Consider the following 7,500-nt stretch of genomic DNA (forward strand, 5'->3'; position numbering starts at 1 on the left):
CCCTCGAGGCGCCTTCAAGGGTGACCTAACTTGGCTGGTCGTCTCGTTCTCGTGCGTTGTCCTGGTGCATCTTCGTGGCTTCTCGTCCCTGTCGTCCTCATCCTCCTGGTCCTCGGTATAATCTGTCCGTCCTCGATGTCCACACGTCCTCGAAAGTCTCGCACAGGTCCTCCTTGACGTCGGATTCGTCTAGACGTCCTCGTAGTCCTCGCCCAGGCCTAACTCGCCGGCGTCCTCGTCCACACGTCCTTACAGATCTCGTCCAGGTCCCTCTCGGCGGTTTGCTCGTCCTCGTCCTCGTAATCTTCATCTGGATCTACGGGCGTCGGGGCAGGGGCGGCATCTCGGGGCTCCTGGAGTTGACTGGATCTGCAGGCGTCCGCCAGGCGTCGCCCATGCACAGCATCCTGGGGCGACTGGTACCTGCGGCAAGTTGCTGGTGCTTCGCTGGATCTACGGGGTCCAGCAGGCAGCGCCCGTCCACTACACTGAGACGGCTTAACACCTTCTTACACTGTCAGTGAAAGTTTTATTCTCGTCACATTTACTGAATATGTGCATGCATCTTGTATCAATATTAGTTCTGTTGAGACTTGATGTTATCACTAATACTGAATGCAAATGTACGAAATACCAAATCAGATTACTGAACAAAAAAGGGAAAAAATACATTGCTCCAGAAACACTGAGCAAAATGAGTAAGTTAAAAAGGCAATATATAGATAGATGTATACTTATGTTGATTGATTGACTGATTGAGAGAGAGAGAGAGAGAGAGAGAGAGAGAGAGAGAGAGAGAGAGAGAGAGAGAGAGAGAGAGAGAGAGAGAGAGAGAGAGAGAGAGAGAGAGGAGAGGGAGGGAGAGAGAGACAGAGAGAGAGAGAGAGAGAGAGAGAGAGAGAGAGAGAGAGAGAAGAGAGAGAGAGAGAGAGAGAGAGAGAGAGAGAGAGAGAGAGAGAGAGAGAGAATATGAATTCTGTGATACATCACCTTACAGATTATCTGAACCGATGAAAGTAAATAAGCTGAAGACGAATTATTTATCAACATACCAAATATAAATCTTGCATTTCTTACAATATACCTTATTTAAGTCTGACATTTCTTATAATATGCTTTATCTAATGATTATGTAACTGTAAAGCGCAGTGTTGATGTAAATTAGGTTAACCATGTCAGCCTAAGCATATTAATAATAATATTTCCATAAGACGTGTCATTCATATCATAAACTAAACAAATTTCTTGTGTTTTCATAAGTAGCATATCTACTCCCATCTTCGCAATTTAGTTTAACTTCTCTGATGACAGAAATTGTTAGAACACAATCTTTCCTTTTCTGTCTGGGCAATAGTAAATTCAAAAGTATTGACATTTCTTCGAAAACTACTGGTTTAAAAAGGAGACTGCAGATCTTGGCATATCAACAATGAAATTTATGAAATGTAATGTTGTGTCCTTTTTTTTTTTTTAATAAGGATCCATATAGCAGATGGGGATTTGCCTTTCTCCTTGCGTGGAAAGTAGATAGATAAACTTCAGTGTTGTATTTTGTTCCTGTATTCTGTGGATCATGATACTAAGTAGGCAGCGCTTTTCGTATTCTGCTTCTAAAATCTTCCTTGAGGTGCCTGCATTTGCTCTGAATTTATTTAATATCGCAGTAGAATTTAGTCAGGTATTCCTCATCTAACTCCGGGACCAGTCTCATGTTCAGAAATTTTCTCACTCTCTCTTTCTCTCTTTCTCTCTGTCTCTGTCTCTCTCTCTCTCTCTCTCTCTTCTCTCTCTCTTTTTTCTCTCTCTCTCTCTCTCTCTCTCTCTCTCTCTCTCTCTCTCTCTCTCTCCATTTCATTTTATTATCTTTTAAAATATATGCTTATGTCCCTTGGTTTAAGAGAGTTGCAATTCCTTTTCACACGATTTTAAGTATTGAAGCTCAGCCACTTGGACAATTTACAAACGCCATAAAGAGCTTAACAATTCTCCCTTTGATATAACAAACCTTTCACATGTTTATAAGTGAAACCGTTTCAAAAGACTAAATAATGAAGGAAGTTGAGATGTTGCAAGGTAGATTTAAAAGCATATTGTTTGTTTTCCCCCAATTTCAACAGGAAGCTTATTGAATACACACGCGCTTCTGTACTTTCCGTGAGCTTGAGATTGTCAAGATATCAGCTTACGTAGTCCAAATAATCCTAAATTGATTTGTAAACAAACATTGTGGTGAAAAAAAACTATAATGTCATGCAGTTAAAACTGTCTGTATGATCTCGGAAACGCAGACTAGCAGTAGTCCTCACTGCCCATTTAATGGATTTCAATAGAGGGTTTCCATACGGTTTTATTAGAAATGTGAGGTCCCTGTGTAAATGGGCGAGGTAGTCATAATGGATGTCCAAGGCCAATCCTCTCTTGTCCCGAGATAAATTACTAATGTATAGGCAATAATTTGGTACAGCAGAAAGTTGTACAGTCTCATCAAATAATTTGGTTTCTCGAAAGCTAGGAATATTTAACTTGGTATTATTGAAGAGGACCTCATATGCTCCCGTAAAGTCTAGTGATGGTGAGCATGCAAAATTTCCTTAAATTCTTGAGGCAGATGATACTCATATTCTGGATTAGTGATATTATTATTTTGAAAGAAAATTGCCACTGTCGGTGTCGTTCTTACTAAATGAATATATATTTTTTAAAGTTGTATATGTATCTCTTTTCGGGGTCTGAACTATCTCTTGTAATGTTTAGGGAGTTTCACTGAAACACTTTTAGTCCATATACGAAGTATATTGATGGAAAAGACATGTGTATAACGAGAAATAACATAACTAATAACTAAGCCTACTTGACAATCATTAGTTCAGATACTTATTCGTTAGAGTAATATATACACATATAAATATACATTTATACATATAACTGTGTCCTGGGTTTGAAGTCACGGTGGCTACCTATTTAATATAATCGCAGGGAATCGTACATATCACAACTATGTCAGTAAATCTTATCTCTTCATCAATGGAATTGTTTAGTTCATCTCTAAAATCACCATCGCATTTCAATTAATTGCTTGATACTTGACGATTTGGTTCTCATTTTCCTTAATGTAGGATGTGTAGAGTTTTCCTAATCTCAGCATTTCATCGTTGTACAGTTTGTACTACGAAAGCGCATGACTTCATTAAGGTCCATGATGGCAGAAAGAACTTCTTTGGCTGGAGTACTGTGATATGCAGGGAGGCAGCCTTTTAGTTGGTAGCATAAAGCTACCAACAATCGCCTTTATATACTATAACTTTAGGGTCAAATGTCCTGTGACACTTGTTTCGTGGTACCTCTGAGGTCAAAGGAAAACAGTTTATATGGCTGGAAAACTTGATGGAAACCTATATTCACTTTAGATGGGCGTAACCAACGCCATACAGCCCATAATAGCAGTGATTGTGATTTCATAGTACAAAGTTCACGAACAGCACCGCACTTCATTGGAAAATTCATTACTCCCAATGATATCAACTGCCACTTTACTGAGAGACATACCGTGTGGATAGAGGGAGTAAAAGAACCTACAGTGTTCTTTGGCCGGAACCTATTCACTCCTAAGTAGCTATGTTATAAATTATAGGTTCTTAGACCTTCTGTTAAATGTTACCACGCTATTATAATATCATTAAAATTCTGAAGCCAGTCTAGATGCATTATAGTCTGGTGATGAGTATTTGTAGTGGACTGAAAAATAGGAAGCTGGACGGTTGAAAGTGGCTCTGGGACAAGGGCTGTGTCTTTGTTTGACTTGTAAAATCCTGACTTGAAAGTACGACCAAATTTTAGTCCTTCATTGATCCAAATCGATTTTCTTCTCATCACACCACTAGAACACATTCAACCAGTGCCTGACCACAGACAACCTGCGGTAGATTTTCGTCACGATCCGTTAGTAACTTTTTCCTCTTAATCCTGACAACAAACCGTTATGTAAATAAACAGCAAATACAATAATATACGTGATGCATTCAGAATCATAATATTAACAACAGTAGTAAAAATGATTAAACAAACACCTTTGATACCGCGAATTTATACAATGAAATACCTTAATAATACTAGATTCTGCCATCGCTGTAATTAGGATGATTATACCAGCAGGCGAACGCCAGAGTATGAAAACAAGATAAGATAAGATCCATGAGTAATAGGAGCACACTGCCTATTCTTTAGTGTTGTTGTAGTTCCCAGGAGAGCATACTATCTGCTGCCTGATTAGAGTTATACTACAGCAGGTATGTAAATATATTTTATATGTAGTATGTAGTATGATATATTATACTACATACTACATTCTACACTCATACTACATTCCCTCTATACTCTAAATTACATCAGTAAGTAAATATATAATTCCTTTTTTGGGGTGGTGGTGCTAATAGTGGGGATGTAATATTAAAGTATTTTTCATTGATTATGCTGTTTTAGTTGATATAAGATTTTTTCTTTTCTTTCCTTTTTGTAAAACACTAATGTTCTGGTGTTGAGATCAGCAAGAGAGAACAGGTTGTATGAGCATTATTTTAATTGGTTAAAATATTCAAAGGGGTGAGCTGTCATAACAATAAGTTTATTTTGATTCACTAGATTAGTGTGTCTCCTAAAGAATACAAATTTTATAAACATCATGTTACTTTATCAAAGCTGATTGAAGGTGTTGATGTTAAATAACATTTAATGTAATATCATGACCTATAACGGTATAAGGCATAACTGTTAGGCGTAAAAGCATTTCGTTAAATGTTCTTTATATGCCAGTATAGAAAATTAATTTCATGCTTGATTTTGAGCCTTGGGAGTTTTGTACAACTTCTTAGTGCTTACTCTCTCTCCCTGTCTCTGTCTCACTGTGTCTCTGTCTCTGTCTCTCTCTCTCTCTCTGCCCTTCTCCCTCTCTCTCTCTCTCTCTCTCTCTCTCTCTCTCTCTCTCTCTCTCTCTCTCTCTCTCTCTCTCTCTCTCTCTCTCTCTCTCTCTCTCTTTCTTTCTTTCTTTCTCTCTCTCTCTGTGAGGGACTTGTAAAACGCACGGTCTGTTGCGTATATTTATTGATGGGAGATTCTTGGTAATGTAGCGTGAACCGAGGTTGAATTGGCCGGCTTGTACAGGAGAGACCGGGGTAGCCCCCGGGAGGCCGCAGGCGAGCGGGGCCGCGACTTGAGGTAGAGTGTGTTTACGGTTCCAGGTCAGCTATGGGGTCATGAGTGCAGCGGGCGTGGCTTAGGTCAGTACGGCGGCGATGCCATGGGCACGCCGCCCTATTGGTCACCCCTGTTAGTAGGAGGGCGTGACATTGACGACATTTGACCAATGACCAATCTGAGATCGCTCGGCTCACGCACCCACCCGTCGTCCTCGACGAGAGCAGCAAATGTCGTCGGCCGTGTTAGGTGTGGGTCCTGGCAGGCTGCGTCCCGGACTTCTCGCGCAGCTGATCCGCCATTTTCTGAAACAAGTACACCAAGGGCAGAGACAGGCAGAGAGACAGGAGGGCGAAATGGGAGGTGGGGGGGGTTGTGTGACAAGGGCCGTATGTAAGATATAATCAGATGTATTGCAAGAAAATAGTATTAATTTTTTTTATATTGAATTTTCAATTTTTATAATCACTTTTTTTTATATAATTTCACTGTCAAGAGAGGAATATGCTTAGGGAGACAATTGCAATAGTCTGCAGGGACTTGCTTGAGTTGCAATTGTCTCAGGATAGATAGAGGTGAAAAACTACTAGAAATAAGCATTGTGCATGGCTATAAGGAAGGAAAAGTTGTAACGTCCGCAAGGACTATCTTGAACGACAGACTTCCTTAGAGAAAAGAAAAAATGCAACAATGCGAAGGTTAACAGTGTGCTGTGCAATAATACATACAATGTATATCTGACTTATAAGAAATTAGTATCGATTAGAATATGTCTATCACCGACACCTTCATCATTTCGAAGCAAAGCAATAATGAAAATAGGTAAATGTAGTCCTCATGTTCGCTTGGGAGTGACTCATTACATCATATACGCTTAATAACAACATACGGCACGATAAAACGTAATGCAAGGCAGGAATACAAGATTGGCGCAAGATTATACGCATGTAATTCTTGTGCAATTAACGTGATTTGTACAGATACGATGTACGAAGTTGCATAACTGAAGTGATGGGTGAATAGACGAGATAAGTGAGTAAATAAGTTAGAGTTATAAAGTGAATGTCAGAGTATAGCACACGAGTAGAAAATATAATAGTGGTAGAATAGGTATAGAATCATAGCAGATAGATAAAGTGAGTGAGAGTAATAAGAAATATAATGGCGTGCGTGGTGGAACTGATAAGTAAAGGGCGAGGCGAGGATGGGGACGGGGTATGTAAACGAACTGGAAAAAAACCCCTTAGAGGTCAAGGGAAAATAAATACCGATCTAACTGCTTGAAAAGAACATTCATAAATATGGTAATATAATTATTACTCTACGGCGATTGCAACCTTCTATCAACTACTGTTCGAAATCAGAGAAATGATTCTGCAATAGTATGTGAAATGTATGAAATGGTGACAAGTTATATTAACTGAAGCCTAAAAATTCCCGGAGGAAAAGCGGCCAGTACCCCACCATATTTTCAGGTTGAAGAGGGTACTGCCGGGACGGGCTCATACGTAGCAAAAATAATACGCAAATTGGGCATCTTATCCCGTTGGGAAATGCCAGCGCTATGCCCACGTAGAGTCGTAAAAACTTTGGGCGCGCACGGGCGCCGGATCGCAGCTGGGCGATAAATGTGCTTCTGAGCACGTAAAAGGACAACATTCAACTTAAACACTAATTACATGTCCAGAAACCCGTCGTTGGGATCGTCACCAAGGACCACGTAATAACAATGAAATGACGTTCGCGATACAGAATAATTAATGGCATATGAAAATCAGTCAGCATCCTAACGATTGTCGTGAGAGGAATGGAAGAAAATCGTTAGGACGGCGAGGCAAATTCACATGAATTGATGAATAATGATATCGAAAATCACGAACAATATGAAATCGTAGTAGCTGATATAATTTAAGTAATCTCTAACGACGAGATATAATTGAAATAAAAATAGAAACAATATTTCTAAACGTGGGCAGATGGCAAACAGAGTGACCGAATTTACCTGAGTGAGGTCGAAGTGAGGTTCATCCGATTATTATAACACCAAGATAACGAATCGGATAATTGACTTCGGGGTTCACACGGTCAGAAAGAGTCATTAGACAGGTCACACGCGGTCATAATTCGATCGCGAAAGGCAAGTGTGAAGTCAATTGGAAATCGCACTTACAAAATATAACGTACGTATATTAAATAATTTGTTTAATTGAAAATAACATTGAAACAAATATCACGACACTAGAATATTAACGCAAGTGACCCGAGGAGATACACTGAAAATAGAGAGGGAGGGGAAATGTAAAGGAGGGG

At 39.7% G+C, this 7,500-nt stretch overlaps 1 protein-coding gene and 1 long non-coding RNA gene across 2 annotated transcripts in view; one reads left to right on the forward strand and one right to left on the reverse strand.

The window, feature by feature from the left end:
- LOC119579450 overlaps nucleotides 1-4,216 on the reverse strand; it is a 63,186-nt gene extending 58,970 nt beyond the window's left edge. The window contains exon 1 of the long non-coding RNA XR_005229289.1: nucleotides 4,100-4,216. This is a non-coding gene — a long non-coding RNA (uncharacterized LOC119579450). The remainder of the gene's footprint in view (nucleotides 1-4,099) is intronic.
- The window catches only part of LOC119579449, a 9,486-nt gene continuing 6,158 nt past the window's right edge, over nucleotides 4,173-7,500 (forward strand). Inside the window, exon 1 of the mRNA XM_037927262.1 lies at nucleotides 4,173-4,286. The gene's annotated coding sequence lies outside the window, so the exon portion shown is untranslated. The remainder of the gene's footprint in view (nucleotides 4,287-7,500) is intronic.

Source organism: Penaeus monodon, chromosome 12, assembly GCF_015228065.2.
Source record: "Penaeus monodon isolate SGIC_2016 chromosome 12, NSTDA_Pmon_1, whole genome shotgun sequence".
Taxonomy (NCBI): Eukaryota; Metazoa; Arthropoda; class Malacostraca; order Decapoda; family Penaeidae; genus Penaeus; species Penaeus monodon.